The sequence below is a fragment of the Cervus elaphus genome, chromosome 25, assembly GCF_910594005.1.
Source record: "Cervus elaphus chromosome 25, mCerEla1.1, whole genome shotgun sequence".
In the NCBI taxonomy this organism is placed as follows: Eukaryota; Metazoa; Chordata; class Mammalia; order Artiodactyla; family Cervidae; genus Cervus; species Cervus elaphus.
Genome location: NC_057839.1, coordinates 41,043,310 through 41,061,638, shown reverse-complemented (window position 1 = coordinate 41,061,638; position 18,329 = coordinate 41,043,310). Strand labels below are relative to the sequence as shown.

The window sequence follows — 18,329 nt, the reverse complement described above, 5'->3', positions numbered from 1 at the left end:
GACTTGGGTGTGAAACAAACTTCTCATCATTAAGCTTTTGAGATAAAGAGAGGTTGGGTGTTAAATGACTAGTCTTACATAGCATTACTAACCCAGGCATAATCCAAAGACAATAAGTGCAACTTAGTTTAGATGGTAATTACCATATTTAACTGAGAAGAGCTGTAAATAAGAAAGATGCTTCTGACCTCTGGCCCACGGTCACTGCTGTATCTTGAACATCATCATCAAAATCTCGGACTAACCTCTGCATTGCTTCCTCTGCATTTTCAACCCCCACCCACTACACTGTCACATTCATATGTGTCCACAGGTGTTCAACACCACTTGTTGGAAGGCTGACTACTTTTACAAAGCCATATATAATTTATTATTTTGATTCACAGATGCACTGAAAGAGCACTTGACCTTGAGCTCTATAACACATTCTTCCCATTAATCAACAGGCGTTCCCTATCATTGAGGGATATGTTCTGACACCTTATGGATTCCTCCAAAAAAGTTGTTCAGATTCATCAATTTGAAATGTAGGAGAGATGAGTGACAAAGTCAATGGAGAGGTAGCTGCTGGATAAGTGAGCTTGAATAGTGATACACTTCTGTAGTGCAAAGTCAGGCAATTGCACTTAGAAAAAAACAGATAAAATATGCTTAATATCTTAAAAGGAAAATGCTATTGTAAATTATAAAAGAATCCCTTCATAGATTTCTTAATAAGTCCACCACCCTATTAGTGTGCACTGACAAACAGTAGACCTAGCTCCCAATTGGTTGCTAGGTTTCTGTGCAATGTATTTGCACATGGAAATAGAGTGGGCTTATGCAAATACGACAGAAAGTGAAGAAGAACTAAAAAGCTTCTTGATGAAAGTGAAAGAGGAGAGAGAAAAAGTTGGCTTAAAACTCATCATTCAGAAAACTAAGATCAAGGTATCTGGTCCCATCACTTCATAGTAAATAGATGGGGAAACAAAGGAAACAGTGAGAGACTTTATTTTGGGGGGCTCTAAAATCACTGCAGATGGTGACTGCAGCCATGAAATTAAACGACACTTGCTCCTTGGAAGAAAAGTTATGATCAACCTAGACAGCATACTAAAAAGCAGAGACATTACTTTGCCAACAAAGGTTCGTCTAGTCAAAGCTATGGCTTTTCCAGTCATCATGTATGGATGTGAGAGTTGGACTGTGAAGAAAGCTGAGGGCTGAAGAATGGATGTTTTTGAACTGTGGTGTTGGAGAAGACTCTTGAGAGTCCCTTGGACTGCAGGGAGATCAAACCAGTCAATCCTAAAGGAAATTAGTCCTGAATATTCATTGGAAGGACTGATGCTGAAGCTGAAACTCCAATACTTTGGCCACCTGATGTGAAGAACTGACTCACTGGAAAACACCCTGATGCTGGGAAAGATTGAAGGTAGTAGGAGAAGGGGAAGACAGAGGATGAGATGGTTGGATGGCATCACCAACTCAATGGACATGAGTTTGAGCAAGCTCTGGGAGTTGGTGATGGACAGGTAAGTCTGGCATGCTGCAGTCCATGGGGTCGCAAAGAGTTGGACCTGACTGAGTGACTGAACTGAACTGATGCAAATATCTGCATATTTGGTTGCCATGACATTGGCCTGGCAGAACCTAGTATATCACTGTTGACTCACTCCTTTATAATAATAACATCAGCTTTTTGTACAACATGTAGTTGGTGTGTCTTCCAGACAACTCTCTCTGAGACTACCAAGGGGAAAAAAAAAAGATTAGGAAGTCAGTATCTAAAAGCTTAGTTAATTTCTCCTTATCTGTGTAAACACTCTTCTTGGAATATTACCCATAATGATTTTTTTTTTCATTCCTGGCTAGGCAGATGTCCCTTCCTAGGCTTCTCAACTCAGCTTCAGAGACAGAGATTAATTTTAATACTATAACAAGAACAATATAATTTGGAAGGGAAGTTTGTTGGTTTGCTAATGCCTCCAGTTTTGTCAATTACCAACTTATTTACAAGTCAAAATATAAGTGGTGAGGTATGCTTTTCATAGGAGTGCCTCAGCAGAGGGTCTGATGTGAGCCTGGATGTCTGGAATGCCTTTCTGAATGTCCTTGATTGCTCAGAAACCCATTATAATCCCACCTTTGCCTTTAAGGTCTGTGCCGGTGCCAGGCACATGGAGCTCAAGTGGGGCCAGTGAGTCAGTCTGGGAATAGCAGCAGATAATGTTCATTTTAATATCTGGCGGAGTTCAGAAGATGAGTTTCCTGCTTAGGAGCAGTCTTCAGGAGCACTTATATGCTGACCAAATGAAGGATGAGTAAACCAAGGGTCAAAGCCTCCACCATGCCATCTTCCTTCTCCCTCTTTACCCTTCTGGACATCACATTTAGCTCCATGTCACTTCACGGGCTAACAGGAACAAGGATTCTGTGGGTAGACAGGAACCATATTCCATGGTCCAGACAGTTGGCCAAATCCCTTAGGAAGCATTTCTGTCTTCCTCTCCAGAGTTCCTCTCCCTGTCAGCTGCCTTGACTTGCCCCTTTATCTTCCTTCTACTCTGCTTTAAACCCCAAGCCATCTTGTTCTTCCTCAGCTTGTATGTCTCATTGACTAAAATACCAGGATGATTTCTAGAGAAATTTTAACTGTCATATGTTCCTCAAAGTATGCCCCGTGGAAGTAGGGGGTCTCAGCCTTTCCATCACGTGGCTTGTGAGAATCTTCCCCCCACTGAAGTGGCTCCTTTTATATGTAGGCTGTGGGGAAAATGTGATTTCTCCATGCTGTTTCAGAAGCAATAAAGATTGATGCATGGCCGCCTACTTGAAAGCCCAGTTGCCTTCTCATCTTCAATTTCAGCTTTCCTGTCTTGAGGCAGGGACTTCCTTGGATCTCCCCAAAGTGGGAGATGGACAGTCCACAGAGCATCAGGACTGGACCCCATCAAGAACTGATTATGGATCTTGATTTATCATTCTTCCTGAACCCACCCAGACCAGTATTTCATGGGTGTCAAGAACTGTGTTTATGTTTTTTTTTTCCCTATATTCCTCATACTTAATACAAAGCTCAATGCATAAAAGGTACTCGATAAATGGTTTTGAATGAAATGAAACGTATTTGGTGTTGGGTGCATTTAGAGGGAATTTGGGAAGGATTTTACTCTCTAATGGGCTACAAGTCATTGGCATATGTCATTGAAAGAGGTAACGCTTTGTCTATCTTGGGTGGTCTAAAAAATCGATAATAATAACAAGGTGTGTTTTAATTGGATTTAAAATTTTCAAAGTATTTTCTTATAAAATATTTTTATCATTTTCCCCAACCCCATGAGATTTCAAGATGGATCACTGAGTTTGCAAGTGCTTCTGGCTGTTCAACAGTAGAAGCAGAACTGGTGCCTTGCCTTTCGAGAGTAAACTGGTGTCATTTTTCTGGTAATACGTGTTAAAAGCCTTAAGAATGTAGATACACTTTGACTTACAAAATATACTTCTAGAAATTCATCACAAATGAACAGAGATATGAAAAAATAATTTTGTATACACACACACAAATCTTCCCGTGCTATTTATAAAAAAGAATATTGGGAAATGTCTAAATATAAAATCATAAAGGCTTATTTAACTAGATCATGGGTGGTGTTAGTTGCTCAGTCGTGCCCGATTCTTCTGCGACACTGTAGACTGTAGCCCGCCAGGTTCCTTTATCCCTGGGATTCTCCAGGCAAGAATGCTAGAGTGGCTTGCCATTTCCTCCTGCAGGGGATTTTCCTGACCCAGCGATCGAACCCAGGTTCTCCTGCATTGCAGGCAGATTCTTTACCATCTGAGCCACCAGAAAAAAATCATGGTATAGATATATAGCAAAATATTATTTAATCTTTAAAATAGTGTGACAGAACTTTAATCATATGCAAATAAGTGGAAGAAAGAAGATAACTGGGTATAGAAATTGGATGCGTTTGACCTTAATTCTAACAATATGTGCTTCCACATGTGCACAGAAGAAAAACTGGGAATATACTTAAATATATGCACCCAATATATCTGCAGGGGTCATCTCTGGGAGGATGATTCTAAAATTGATAAATATTATTTCAGTAATAAAATATTACTAAAATAAAAAGTTACTACTTTCATAATTGAGGGAGAAAATCTCAATAAAACTGTTAACACCATAAAAAAAAATCTCTTCATGAAAACCTGGCATTTTAGGGTGTAAATACATGGATGAAGGCCCCTCGAGGGTGAGGTACAAAAACTGCTTCTCTGTGTTGTGGCAAAAATTTCAGCTGTTGACAGCCAGCTTCCCAGTGTTAATCAGTGTGTGAGTCTGAGCACATGACCCATCTCTTGGGCAATAAAGATGTGTTTCAATAGTTTTTGAGGTCCTGCTCACATTATTTTTAAGAACTTGCTCTGTTTCTCAGAACTCCATAATTATGTCCATCTTAGAGTTATTTAAACTCCCCAGGGGCAACCAGCCATTATTTGCCATTAAACTTCTAACAAGTGGATGAGAGGCAGTTTCATGGAAAAGCTCCTTTTGCAGAGCCTCAAAGAAGGGTGGGGTCATCTTATTAAAATAGAGTTCAAGAAGTTCATTTGGGTTCTCCGTGGAAAACTGGGGACTTGTTTTACCCTGGCCCTTCAGCTTCTGGTCATCCTTGGTATGCAAAGCAAGAGGAATTGGAACGTTGAAGTGTGGAAAAGAGGGAAAGAAGGTGAAAAAAAGGGGAGAATCTGACAGTCCAAAGGGTGGTTAGGAAGAGGGGCAGCTGAAGGGCTCCAGGGTTAAGTCTGCAGCCAGACATCTGAGCATCTCAGCCATATCCTGAAACTATTCCCGGTGCCGTCTCTCGCTCCCCTCACCTTGCTCCATCTTGTACCAGCACATCTTGTCTCTACATGATTTAATCACGCGTTCTCACTCTTGTACAATACGTTCTTTCAAACTTCTTCATTGAAAGCATCAAGGATACTTACCCAGCAGGATAATTACTTGTCTCTCTTACTGCTTGTATTTACTCTGTTTTATTCTTTTCCTTTTACTCATCTTCCCTCAGGAGCCCTCTCTCGACAAAAAAAAGCCACCTGTCCAATCAAAGATGTAACAACTAGGGACCTGAGCTGGCTGGATCTGCAGGGAAAGTGAAAAGTACTCCCAGAAAAGACTCATTGAGAGAAAAAGGGAGGAGAATGTGAACCAGGATTCACCCTCTTCTAACGCATTTTCAGAAAACTTCAAGGTGAACCTAGTTGAGTGACTGGAACAACAATCCATTCATCCATCGAACTATCAGTCCATCCATCTATCCATTCATCTACCCATCCATCCACCTTCAAATGTCCACTGAGCATCTCTGATGCACCAGGCATGGGCAGGGTCCTGAGAATATAGCCTTGTGCTAAAGCAACCCTCCTAGTACTCAGGCTGGTAGAGAAGAGAAAAGCTAGTAAAACATTTTAGTGTAAATGATACAAATATTAAGAAGGACTCGACAGGGGCCACGAGAGCCAACGGTGAGCAGATTTAACCTTCTCAAGAAGGCTGGGGCTTCCCTGGGGTGGCGCCTGGGGGATGAGAAGGAGAAAGCCCTTCTTGCTTCTCTATTCATAGCCCTGCATATAACTGGGCATGGCAGATGCTCTTGGTTGCTTCTCTAGCAACCATTTCCCCTTTGTTTTCACACACAGAGCTGTTTTGTCAGCTATTAGCTGTCTAGTTCCAGAGAAAGAAGAGGTATCAATCTACAGTAACCATGGTAATCTCACTTTCCATTTGTCTGTGATTGGTTTACGAGTGGTTATTCCACCCAGTTCCGGCCACTGAGACATGGCAGAAATCTTCTGGGATCTGCTGGGGAAAATGTTCCTCCCTGGTCAAAAGAGAGAGTGGGGAGAAAAAGTCTCCCCAGATGGAAAGAGTCTGGGTCCTTGATGTTACTGTGAGCTGCTGAAGCAAAGCTGGGACTGGTTTTCTCAGGACTTCTTTGGTGAGTGTTATACGCCCATTATTTAGCCCGGTTTTAGCCAGGCATCTGGCCTTGGGGGGAAAATTTCATCAAAGGTTGGCACGGACAGCTCAGTGGTCTAGTTGGTGAAATGGCTATGTTTTCAACACTAGTGGCTTACAGGTGGAAAAGGCAGACATTGGCTGAGAACTATCAGGATGATGCTATGAAGGGAAGAGACAAAGTAGCATGTGGCCAGGAGTATTGTGTCATTTGGGCACATTTAAAGGAATCCTTTCTTCACTATTGCTTTATTTGTTTGATTATCATTTTGATTTTTTCTTTTCAGTTCTCTGGACAATGGCATATTTAGTGCTGGGACTCATTAGAAGTAAAAATCCAGTAATTATTCTGTCATTTGATCTGTCTTTTGAGTGTGCATGCTCTGGCAAAGGAAATACAGGATCTCACTGGTCATTTAGCCAGGTATATGAATGATTCCCACGTCATGAGACATTTTCTCAAATTTGAGAAAAATCATAAATATTTGGTACCAACTATTGGAAGTCCTATATATAAACCCATCTGGTTCAATTTTCTGGATCCTTCTCTAGTAAACAAAATCCACCTGCATGTTTCAGGGTCTCTCACCACAGACTCAAAGTTTGTGTCTCAGGCACAGGAAAACAGAGTCAACAGCTCTGGTGCCTGGGCTGTCTTGAGCATCATTTTCTCTGGTATTGTCTGGGAGGGTCTTCTGGGAAAAGTTCCTTTGGTGTTCTCAGTCTAGCCCTTTGGCTGTTCTCAAGGATTAGTTGATAAAGAATCTGCCTGCCAATGCAGAAGATGGGGGTTTGATTCCTGGGTCAGGAAAATTCCCCTGTGATAGGAAATGGCAACCCACTCCAGTATTCTTACCTGGAGAATCCCCATGGACAGAGGAGCCTGGTGGGCTACAGACCACGGGGTCACAAAGAGTCAGACATGATGGAGCACACACTCACACATGGAGGGTTATTTGGTAACAAAGAGTCCATGAGATGGTTGGGGCTTGCGACTAGATGTGAACTGAGGATGCAGCATGATCTGGGTGGAGACCACGCCCTTTGGAGCTGACACCCTTACAGATCTGGACAGGTACAAAGTGACCCTCATCACCTGAGATGTGATGCAAGCAGCAGAAAGTGGTGTCTAGAGCTGGTTCTGCTCTTTCTCAGTCAGATTGATTTTGGCTCATCTCTTCCTCTTTCTGAGATGAATTTCTTCTAATAGAGAGGGTTCAGAGGCTTCCATCTGTCTGACTTTCCTCAGTCCATTATTGTGAGGATGAGATGAATGGAGATTATGAAAGTGCTCCACGGGACTGTCAGTGCCATTTATATATAGGCGAAACAACCAATCAGATTCCATATTTCCTTTGCCAGTGCATGCACATGTCCAAAGACAGCTACACAGACTAATTACTGGATTTTCACTTTTAATGAGTCCCAGCAGTCAATAAGGAGTGGACGCTCCCTGGATCCTCCATGTCCCTCAGAGTCTGTAAGCAGAGGTCTAAGTCTGGACGGAGAAGGTGCTCCTTTCTTCCTGAATGTCTTGATTTAAGAACTCTCAAACATCCTTGCTTTAGGACTCTTGGTTACCGAGGGGCTGCTGTGTGCTACCTGATGATGATCTCCCTTTGGCTGGGAGCCCAGTGACTCCTGTGACCCTCTCAGTTTAGGATTCAGGACAGGGTCTCTTGGTTCACAAGGAACCACAGATCCCAGGGGCCCATACAGTAGAGGAAATAGGGTCCAAAGCCCATGCCAGTCACTTCATTATTTGCTGGTGTCAACACCAAGAGCTTTGTGGTGGGGTGGATGCATGTGTGCTCAGGGCTGGACCCTTGGCAAAGCAAACACAGTTGGCCTTTGGTGAATTTTTGCTTTCTCTTTGACATTCTGTTCTCCCTCCGACTCTTTTTTTGTCCTTCCCTACACAGCTGGTGATTAACTCTACACTGGCAGTACTAGCAAATTTGAGAGGAATGTGGCACAGACTTTCTACAATGATGGAAAAGATACAAGTCTTCTCTTTCCAATATGGCGGCCACAGCCATATGCGATTGTTGAATGTTTGAAAGGTGGCCAGTGTGACTAAGGAACTGAATTTTTAATAGTATTTAATTTTAATAAACTTACATTAAAATTTCCACATGAAGCCGGTGGCTAGTGTATTGAACTGTGCAGGTCTGGAGCTCAATACCTCAATCATTTCAGTCCTTCCACTCTCATCACAATTAATCTGTTCTGCAGATGATAGATAAAGAAGATGTAGTACAGGACTTCCCTGGTGGTCCAGTAGTAAAGAATCTGCCTGCCAAGGCTGGGGATGTGGGCTCATACCCTAGTCCAGGAAGATCCCACAATGCCCGCAGGGTAGCTAATAAGCCTATGTGCTACAACTACCGAGTCTGAGCTCTAGAGCCTGTGTTCCATAGCAAGAGAAGCCATTGCAATGAGAAGCCTGCACAATGCAACAAAGAGTAGCCCCTACTCGCCGCAACTAGAGAAAGCCTGCATGTAGCAACAAAGACCCAGCACAGCCAAAAATAAGTAAATAAAGAAATAAATAAAAAGAAAATTTTACATGTGATTCATGTCAATGTATGGTAAAAACCACTACAATATTGTAAAGTAATTAGCCTCCAACTAATAAAAATAAACGAAAAAAAAAGCTTAATGATAAGAAAATTAAAAAAAAAGAAAAATTTAAAACCATATAACACAAATACACAATGGACTGCTACTCAGTCACTGAAAAGAATGAAATAATGCCATTTGCAGTAACACGGATGCAACTAGAGATGATCATACTAAGTAAGTCAGAAATGAAGTAAGTCAGAAAGAGAAAGACAAATATCGTATGCTATCATTTATATGTGGAATCTAAAATATGATACAAATGAACCTTCAACCAATCAGAAACAGCCTCCTGGACACAGAAAACAGACCTGTGGTTGGCAGGGGAGAGGGGGTTGGGGGAAGGATGGAGTGGAAGGTTGGCATTAGCGGATGCAAGCTATCATATAGAGAATGGATAAACAACAAGGTTCTACTGTATAGCACATGGAACTATAGTTAACATCCTATGATAAGCCTTAATGAAAAAGAATATAAAAAGAATATATATATGTATATCTAAATCACTTTGCTAAACAGCAGAAATTAACACAACATTGTAAATCAACTATACTTTAATTAAAAAACAAACAAAATTAACCTGTCCTGGGTCCCAACACCAAAGCCCTTTTCTTAAGAGACGTACCAACAAGCTAATCTGACAAATTCCTACCAGTAAATTAAAATCTTACTCCTATTAGGTAAATGCGTAGGTTTTGCACAATACTTTAGTCAATGCAGAGGCTCAAATGACAGGCATTTGAAGGACTCTGGCAGGCAAGCACAGTAGGGGAAAAGATTATAGGCTTAGAGCTTTAGACTCACTTCAAAGCATATGCTATGGACGGGCACATCTTCCCTGGTGCCCTGGACTGCTCTGCAGTTCCAGCTAGTCTCTTAAAGCCTGGAGAGAGTTAAGGTTAGAGCTGTGTAGATGCGAGCCTGGGAAAGAACTGGAGGTGGGAGGTTGGAATGGGCAGAGCCCAAAGAATGCCAAGATCTTGCAAAAGAACCTGGCATGCCCTTCAGAGTGGCATTCTGTTCCACCCTGGGTGGGGGAGGTGTCAGGTAAATGTTGTTAGGGAGAGATCACTGCCATGGGGACAGGATTGAAGGGTTAATAGTTCAAAGAGACCAGAAACCATACTGAAGGCCACAAAACGGACTGTGGCCTTGCAGTGGGGTCACAGACAGAAATTGGAATTCTACTCTTAATTCTAATCCCCCCTTTTATTTTCTTCTGAATTCTTTTATGAACATTGCTTTTTTGGATGTTCCTTTCACCCTGAACCTGAGCAGCATTTCTGTTTCTCTTGGACAACCATGGGACAGCTCTCAAGTTCTTGCCTGTGTTTTCAGATACCTACTGGCATCAGAAGCCAACACTTTCACGTCAAATACTAGGTTGGGTAAAGGGTGAGGATAATGAGGGGTGGATGCACTTTATAAGTATATTTATAAACGGGCTTCCCAGGTGGCTCAGTGGTAAAGAATTTCCAACTCAGGAGATGTAAGAAATTTGTGTTTGATCCCTGGGTCAGGAAGATCCCCTGGAGGAGGGCATGGCAACTCTCTCCAGTATTCTTATCTGCAGAATACCGTGGACAAAGGAGCCTGCTGAGCTACACACCATACAGTCGCAAAGAGTCAGACGTGACTGAAGTGACTTAGCATGCACGCACATACATATAAACAAAAAAGAGTCACCGATGCCCACACCCCCCTCAGATCACGCTGTACTTTTCTGGACCTCCCGAAGGTAAGGGTTGCTCAAGTGTTCAGTGTTACCCTTCCCTCTCTCATTTGTCTTTTACTCAACCAAATCTCACGAGGCATTTGGCATCAAGGAGCAGAAGCCTTGGAAGAAGAAACTCTGAGAAGCCTGCAGTCTGGCTGGGTTGACTCACCAGTTGCAATGTTACCAAGTATTTCTGGACTTTCAGCCAGCCACAGGGTCTTGTTGTGCGGAAGCATTTTGACAACTCAAGGCATCCCCTTCTCCAAGTCCTTGCTGATATCTACTCTCTGAACACTATTGATTTCAGTCTACTTGCATGAAAAATACAAATTCTTGCTGGGCCAAGGTAACTAAGAGCAGGGGTTTTTCACTGGCGGGCGGAGGGGGGTGGGTAGTGTGGATTTTGCTTTCTCCAACCCCGGGGACATTTGGCAATGTCTGGAAATATAATTTTATAGTCATTACTTGACGGGGTGGGGGGCGGATTTATCCTCTCTGGAACCTTAGTCAACATCTGAAGACATGGTTGATTGTTACAAGTGGGGTGAGGGGAAGAATACTGCCATTTGGTGGGTGGAATCTAGGGGTGCTGCTAAGCACGCTACAATGCACAAAAGAGCCCCCACAACAAAGAATTATCTGTTCTAGAACATTAACAGTGTTAAAGGTAAGAAACTCTGACCCAGAGGGAAAGCCCAGGCTGGATTCTTGACACTGAAGCATCAGAAAGTGAAAGTCACTCAGTTGTATCCGACTCTTTGCAACCCCATGGACTATACAGTCCATGAAATTCTCCAGGCCAGAATACTGGAGTGGGTAACCTTTCCCTTCTCCAGGGGATCTTCCCAACGCAGGGATTAAACTCAGGTATCCCACGTTGCAGGCAGATTCTTTACCAGCTGAGCCACAAAGGAAGCCCAAGAATACTGGAGTGGGTAGCCTGTCTCTTCTCCCAGTGGATCTTCCCACCGAGGAATCAAACCGGGGTCTCCTGCATTGCAGGAAGATTCTTTACCAAATGAGCTGTCAGGGAAGCATCAGATGGTCCTAAAAAGATCATCATTTTCAATGTTGGAAGACTAGTAAGTACCCTGGGGTAAATTTAGGAAACTGTAGGATAATTTTGGCCAGAATTCTCATCTATTCATGACCTAGTCAGTTTCATATTTTCATGAGTCCTTAACTTCCTCTGAAAGAGAGAGTGTATCCTCAGAGTAACACATGTCAAGCTGGTCTCCAAGGGTCTAGATCCCATTTTACTATAGTACATACAGAGGGAGACTTGGCTCCTCCATCTGTCAAATGGACTCATAATACTTCATAATACTATCAGCTGGGCCTGGTAGCCTAGGGAGATGGAATTGGAGCATGCTATGTGAGTTGGCATGAAGAGGGAACATGTGAGTTAAGTACTTCTATCTGACTCCAGCTCCAGAATGGATATTGTAGGTGGGGAGAGGGAACCAGTAACTTGTGAGATCCAAGTCAGCAGATTGTGCCTGGCGCTCAGTGGGTCATGGGGCCATGAAGTGACTTTCCTTGTTGATAGTGGATGGGGGAGCTGCAGAGCCCCGCATGTATCAATCTTTCCGTAAGGACTGTTAGTGGGTTGGGAGGGAGAGGACATGCAGCTGTGACAATATTCAGGGGCTGAAAGCCATGGCAAGAAAGCCATGGCAAGAATTTATGCAAAGGGACTTCCCTGGTGGTCCAGTGGCTAAGACTCTGTGCTCCCAACACAGGATACCTGGGTTCGATCCCTGGCCGGGGAACTAGATCCCACATGCTGCAGCTAAGAATTCACATGTTGCAACAAGAACCAGGTGCAGCCAAATAAATAAATAAATAAATATTTAAAAAAAAAGAATTTATGCAGAGCTTCTTGGGAAAATAAAAGCAAACATGATACTTCTTTTTTTCTGATTTTATAAGAATAACACAGTCATTGTTGAAATTCTCTCAAGTACAGAAAACTATGCAGAGAAAATTAAAATCTCCCATAACTGTACCCCGAGGAGATAACATTTGTTAACAGGCATGGTATTTTCTTTGAGAAAAACAGAGAAGGGTTTTCTGGGCAGGACAGGGTAGGGAGATGAAAAAGGTCTTTTGAGAACAGCAGAATGCAACAACATGGATATTGACAGCTTTGGAATTATTCTGTCTGTGAGCCCAGAGAGAAGAGTCCCTGCTTGAGCCTGGATGAAGCGACAGCAGGATAGATGGGCGGTGTGACAGAGGGGCATGTGTCAAGTTCCCCTTACCTCAGGGTTCATGTGGAAAGCATCCTCAGCATTTGCTTCCATGAACAGAAGCGTTCTTTAGCTGAAAGAGGAAATGACTCATTTTAGCTCAAAGATGATGAAACAGGAGATGCCATTTCTCACTCACTTTGCAGCAATAGCAAGACTGAAATTACTGCACTTAAATGATGGCATAAGCCAACTCTAGCTTTGTTTGTTTGTTTTTTTTTTAAATTAGTTTTCTAGCAACCTTAGTGTTAGTCGCTCAATCATGTCCAACTCTTTTTGACTCCCTGGACTATAGTCCACAAGGCTCCTCTATCCATGGAGGATCCTCCAGGAAAGAACACTGGAGTGGGTGGCCATTCCCTTTTCCAGGGGATCTTCCAGACCCAGGGATCGAACCCAGGTCTCCTGCATTGCAGGCAGATTCTTTACCATCTGAGGCTCTATGGAAGCCCTCTAGCAACCTTGGTGGTGGTGGTTTAGTCACTAAGTCGTGTCAGATTCTTGCAACCCCATGGACTGTAGCTAGCCAGGCTCCTCTGCCCATAGGATTCTCCAGGGAAGAATACTGGAATGGGTTGCCATTTCCTTCTCCTTATTATGAAGTAATTTAAAAACTTATAGATAACTTGCAAAAATACTAAAAAAAATTTATATACCCTTTACCCAGATCCCCTAATTATTATTTTGCCACATTTGATTTATTCTTTTATATATACACCAATGATTATTTTTACTGAATCATTTGAGAATAAGTCATGATGTCTCTTTACCCTTCAATATTTCAGTATGTTTTCCTAAGAGCAGGGGCATTCTCTTACATAACTGTAATGTAATTAATTAAAGTCAGAAAATTAACACTGATATTAACAGTACATGCATGCTCAGTTATGTCTGACTCTTTGTGATCCCATGGACTGTAGTCTGCCAAACTCCTCTGTCCAAGGAATTTTCCAGGCAAGAAAATGGGAGTGCGTTGCCATTTCCTCCTCCAGGGGATCTTCCTGACCCAGGGATCAAATCCACATCTCCTGCGTCTCCTGCATTGGCAGGCAGATTCTCTACCAAATAGTAAAAATCACTGATATAGTACCATTACCTAATCTGCAGATCTTTGTCACATGTTGTCAGTTATCCTAATTGGGATTTGATTTTGTAAATCTGGTCCTGGAGATCCTAAATGAAATTTATTGACATATCCTGTCATAGACATGACTGAACTGGAAACCTGGCCACTCCAACTCAGAGCTCAAGTTGGATTCTATCTTAGGGTTCCTATGAGCATTGGCAGAAGCCTGCTTTTCGAAATGTGAATAATTTTTGGTTGTGACCATGTTGTTCCCTGGGCTGTTGGGTGTGGGCTTCTATCAGCTGGGCTGCAACCATCCAGAATCGTGATTCCTATCTCATTCCTTCCAGTATATCTGGCTCTAGATTTTGTCTAAGATGTTTTAAACTCTGGGGACTAATTGGCCGGGATCCGTGAGGCATAAGGTGACAATTGCTAATTGTGGGGATCTGAGGGACTTCCCTGGTGGTCCAGTGACTAAGACTCTGCCTGTGCCTTGGTTCAATCCCTGGTTGTGGAACTAGATCTCACATGCTGCAATTAAGACCCAGTGTGGTCAAACAGATAAATAAAAATAAATAGTAAAAAATAGTATAGATATGATTTAGAAAAAAAAAAGGATTTGAATACAAAAAAAAAGGGCTTGAATACAAAATAGGCTCCTAAATGTATATAGCTATTTTTTAAAATTTGCTTTGAAATATAGATAACAATGCCCCTTCCCAGATGGCATGGTGGTAAAGACTCCATCTGCCAATGCAGGAGACTCAAGAGACTCAGGTTCATCCCAGGACTGGGAAGACCCCCAACTCCAGTATTCTTGCCTGGAGAATTCCATGGACAGAGGAGCCTGGTGGGCTACAGTCCATGGGGTCACAAAGAGTTAGACATAACTGAGTGCATGCACGTGCATGCACACACACACACGAACAATTCCTAATTTAGTGCTCAATTTTCTCTAGCACACTCCATGCAAAAACAATTTAACCAGAGTAGCAGAACAAATAATACTTAAAAATAATTTCTATGTCTTCAAAATCCAGACTTCTGGGGATTATTGTTTGAGGAATCCAGTGCTGAGTATTCTCCACGTTGACTCAACCCCTGGAGGAGGAAGTGGACAGTCGGCAGCTGTGGATTCCTACCAGCAGCTTTATGCATCTTGAATCTCTCTTAGATTCGCTACTCTCTCAACATCACCGCTACTGGCCTAATGAATGGAGAGACCAGACATCCTTTTTTAAAAACATTTATGTTGAAGTGTAGTTGATTTACAGTGTTGTTTCGTTTCAGGAGTACAGCAAAGCGAATCAGTCATACACACATTGTTGTTTAGTCGCTGAGTCGTATCTGACTCTTTAGCAACCCTATGAACTGTAGCCTGCCAGGTTCCTCTGTCCATGGGATTTCCCAGGCAAGAATACTGGAGTGGGTAGCCATTCCCTACTCACAGGATTTTTCTGACCCAGGGATAGACTACACATCTCCTGCATTGGCAGGCAGGTTCTTTATCATTGAGCCACCAGGGAAGCCCTATACATATATTACATCCACTCTTTTTTAGATTCTTTTTCCATATAGGCCTTTACAGAGTATTGAGTAGTGTTCTGCCTGCTATATAGTAGGCCCTTATTAGTTATCTGTTTTATATATATTAGTGTATATATGTCAATCTCAATCTTCCAATTTATCCCTCACTCCTATTTACCCACTGGTAATCATAAATTGAAGCACATCAGACAAAGACAGATAGAATATGATATCACTTATATGTGGAATATAAATAAAGAGGTACAAATGAACTTATCTATAAAACAGAAATAGAGGAACAGACAGAGAATCCAGACATCTTTGCAATAAAAGCCTATGATGTGATGAGGCCATCTGAGCATAAAATGGCCAGTCCCAAGGCATCTGAAAATGAGTGCTCATCAAACAACTGTCTGGGGCAGCTTTCTCAGAAGCTGTCCATTTTTCTCCATAGGATACAGTGATACTGAATTTTTCATTTTAAAATTCTGAACATTCTAGAGTGTATTTTAGATTCTGGGGATGATTTCAGGACTTAAAGCCCTATCCTTGATAATGTAACTCTGTTTAGAACAACTACTGCTCTGCTCTGTTACCTCCGAAATTAAATCCAAACTCTTTGTACCCTTTGGCGGGAAGCCCCGACGGGTCAGCAGGGGCTGGGGAGGGTGCAGGAGTGGAGCCCAGGAGGGCTGCACTGGGGGTGGAAATTCAGTCAGGATTCTGGGGCAAGAGACTATAAAGGATAGTGTAGTCTCTTCACTCATTTTTGCAGTTCAACAATCACTGATTGAGTACTAGGTCTTGGACTCACTTCATTCATTCATCTATTTATTCATTCAGAATGAAAAAATGCCTGGCACACCATTTCCTGGAGAAGGGCATGGCAACCCACTCCAGTATTCTTGCCTGGAAAATCCCATGGACAGAAGAGCCTAGCCGACTACAGTCCATAGAGTTGCACTGAGTCAGACACGACTGAAGCGACTTAGCACGCATGCACGCACACCACTGAGCCCTTGTCACTCTTCGCCCTCATGCCCACATCTCCTCCTGCTTCTGCTCTGTGCCCCGTGGGCCGGCTCCGCTCCTGTGACTCTTGTCATTCAGCTCTGTTTGGTTCCCACCCACAGCAGGCAGAGAATGGGAGAAGGACACATCAGGGCACCTATCTCCCAGCACCCCTGCTTTCTTCCTAGCCTGGTTCCAGCAGTGTCTCTATCTCCATGGCCACAGTTCTAGGTGGGCATCCCCTCTTCATGGTTCCATCTCTCATTGGGTCCTGGAAAGACCTCTCCCTGCCCGTTCCCCTCGAGGCAGAGGCTGGTGACAAATTCCCTTAATAGTTTTCTCAACTCTGCCCACCAGTATGTAAATTATAACATTCTATTAAAAATCTTAGCACAATATGTCATCTTTTTCCTTTCTGACCCTGACTGCTACAGCCCTTGAATATATGCTGAATGGTTTTCTGAATATTTTGGACAGACTGGAAAGATTAAAGTTTTGTGAATAGTGTTCAACATTAGGCTTCACCAGTGCAGGATGGGGAGGCATGACTTAACAGAAGCTCCTGGGGTGGAAATCTCAGAGATTTAGTCCTTTATAGACTCCAGCATTTTGTGTCAGTCAAAGACTGACCTGATCTCTGACCACATAATTGGAAGTATGGTGACCAGAAGAAAGGTGATAGCGCCACTTAATTCTGTCTCCATTTATAGTTCTAGGCTCAGTTCTGGGCTTCCCACTTTAAGAGGAGTCATGTTAGTTGTCTCTAGGCACTTGAAGTCTGTCATATATAGCAGAAGTTGAACAATTTTTTCTTTAAGGACCAAATAGTAAATATTTTTGGCCTAGATGGCCATATATTCTCTGTTGTGATCGCTTTATTGTTCAAATGCAGTTGTGGACAATATGTGAGTGAGTAGGCTTGACTGTGTTATAATAAAACTTTATTTACAAAAATAAATGGTGGGCTGAATTTGGCCTGTAGGCATTATTCTGCTGACTTCTGATATGAAGGGAAATATTAGATTTATTCTGGTTGTTTCCAGAAGTCAGGAGTTAGATCAATGTGTAAAAATTGTAGGGGGGTAGATTTGTGCCATGAAATAAAAAGATGCTTGCTTCTTTGAAGGAAAGCTATGACAAACCTAGACAGCATATTAAAAAGCAAAGATGTCACTTTGCCATCAAAGGTCTGTCTAGTTAAAGCTATGGTTTCTCCAGTAGTCATGTACAGGTATGAGAGCTGGACCATAAAGAAGGCAGATCATTGAAGAATTGATGCTTTCAAACTGTGGTGCTTTAAAAGACTCTTGAGAGTCCCTTGGACTGCAAGGAGATCAAAAAAGTCAGTCCTAAAGGAATCAATCCTGAATATTCACTGGAAGGGTTGACGCTGAAGCTTAAGCTCCAATACTTTGGCACCTGATGCAAAGAGCTAAGTCTTTGGAAAAGACCCTGATGATGGGAAAAATTGAAAGCAAAGGAGAAGAGGGCAGTGGAGGATGAGATGGTTAGAAAGCATCATGGACATGAGTTTGAGTAAACTCTGGGAGATAGTGAAGGACAGGGAAGCCTCGCATGCTGCAGTCTGTGGGGTTGCAAAGAGTCAGACATGACTGAGCGACTGAAAAACAACAGATTTGTGCTAATTTTCAGGAAGCTCTTTCTAAAGATGATGACTGTTCCCAAATAGGATGAACTGGATCAAGAGGTAGTAGGTTTCTTGTCACTGAAAGTATTCAAAGGAGAAGCTGAGTGTCACGGAATAATTTTCTGCAAAGCACCGAGAGGAACTCAGATGATGTGGGTGGTAGAAATACCTCATATATATGTATACTCAGCATAGTACCACACACCAGTAAGTCTTCTAGATTTTATATTCTTGAGAAGAGAGGCTGTGCCATATATATCTCCACATCCTGCCCACTCCCGAAAGCCTAGGATACTACTTTAAAACACAGTGGGTGTGACCAATACATGTTTTGTCAACCTGGCTCTTTAAGTAAAATCTGGCTGACAGATGAATTAAACTAATTTGTCTTTAGTACAGTCATCAGTACTAGTCATGTTAAATTAGTTCAATTACCTCTAATAAGCTTCACCACTCAAGATTTTCACTGAAAA

General features: G+C 42.4%; 1 protein-coding gene across 2 annotated transcripts in view; it reads right to left on the bottom strand.

Annotated features, from left to right (window-relative positions):
* Window positions 1-18,329, bottom strand: part of PRLR (prolactin receptor) — a 144,292-nt gene that overhangs the window by 40,029 nt on the left and 85,934 nt on the right. For both annotated transcript variants that reach the window (XM_043887317.1, XM_043887316.1), the window contains exon 2: window positions 12,614-12,674. The gene's annotated coding sequence lies outside the window, so the exon portion shown is untranslated. The remainder of the gene's footprint in view (window positions 1-12,613; window positions 12,675-18,329) is intronic.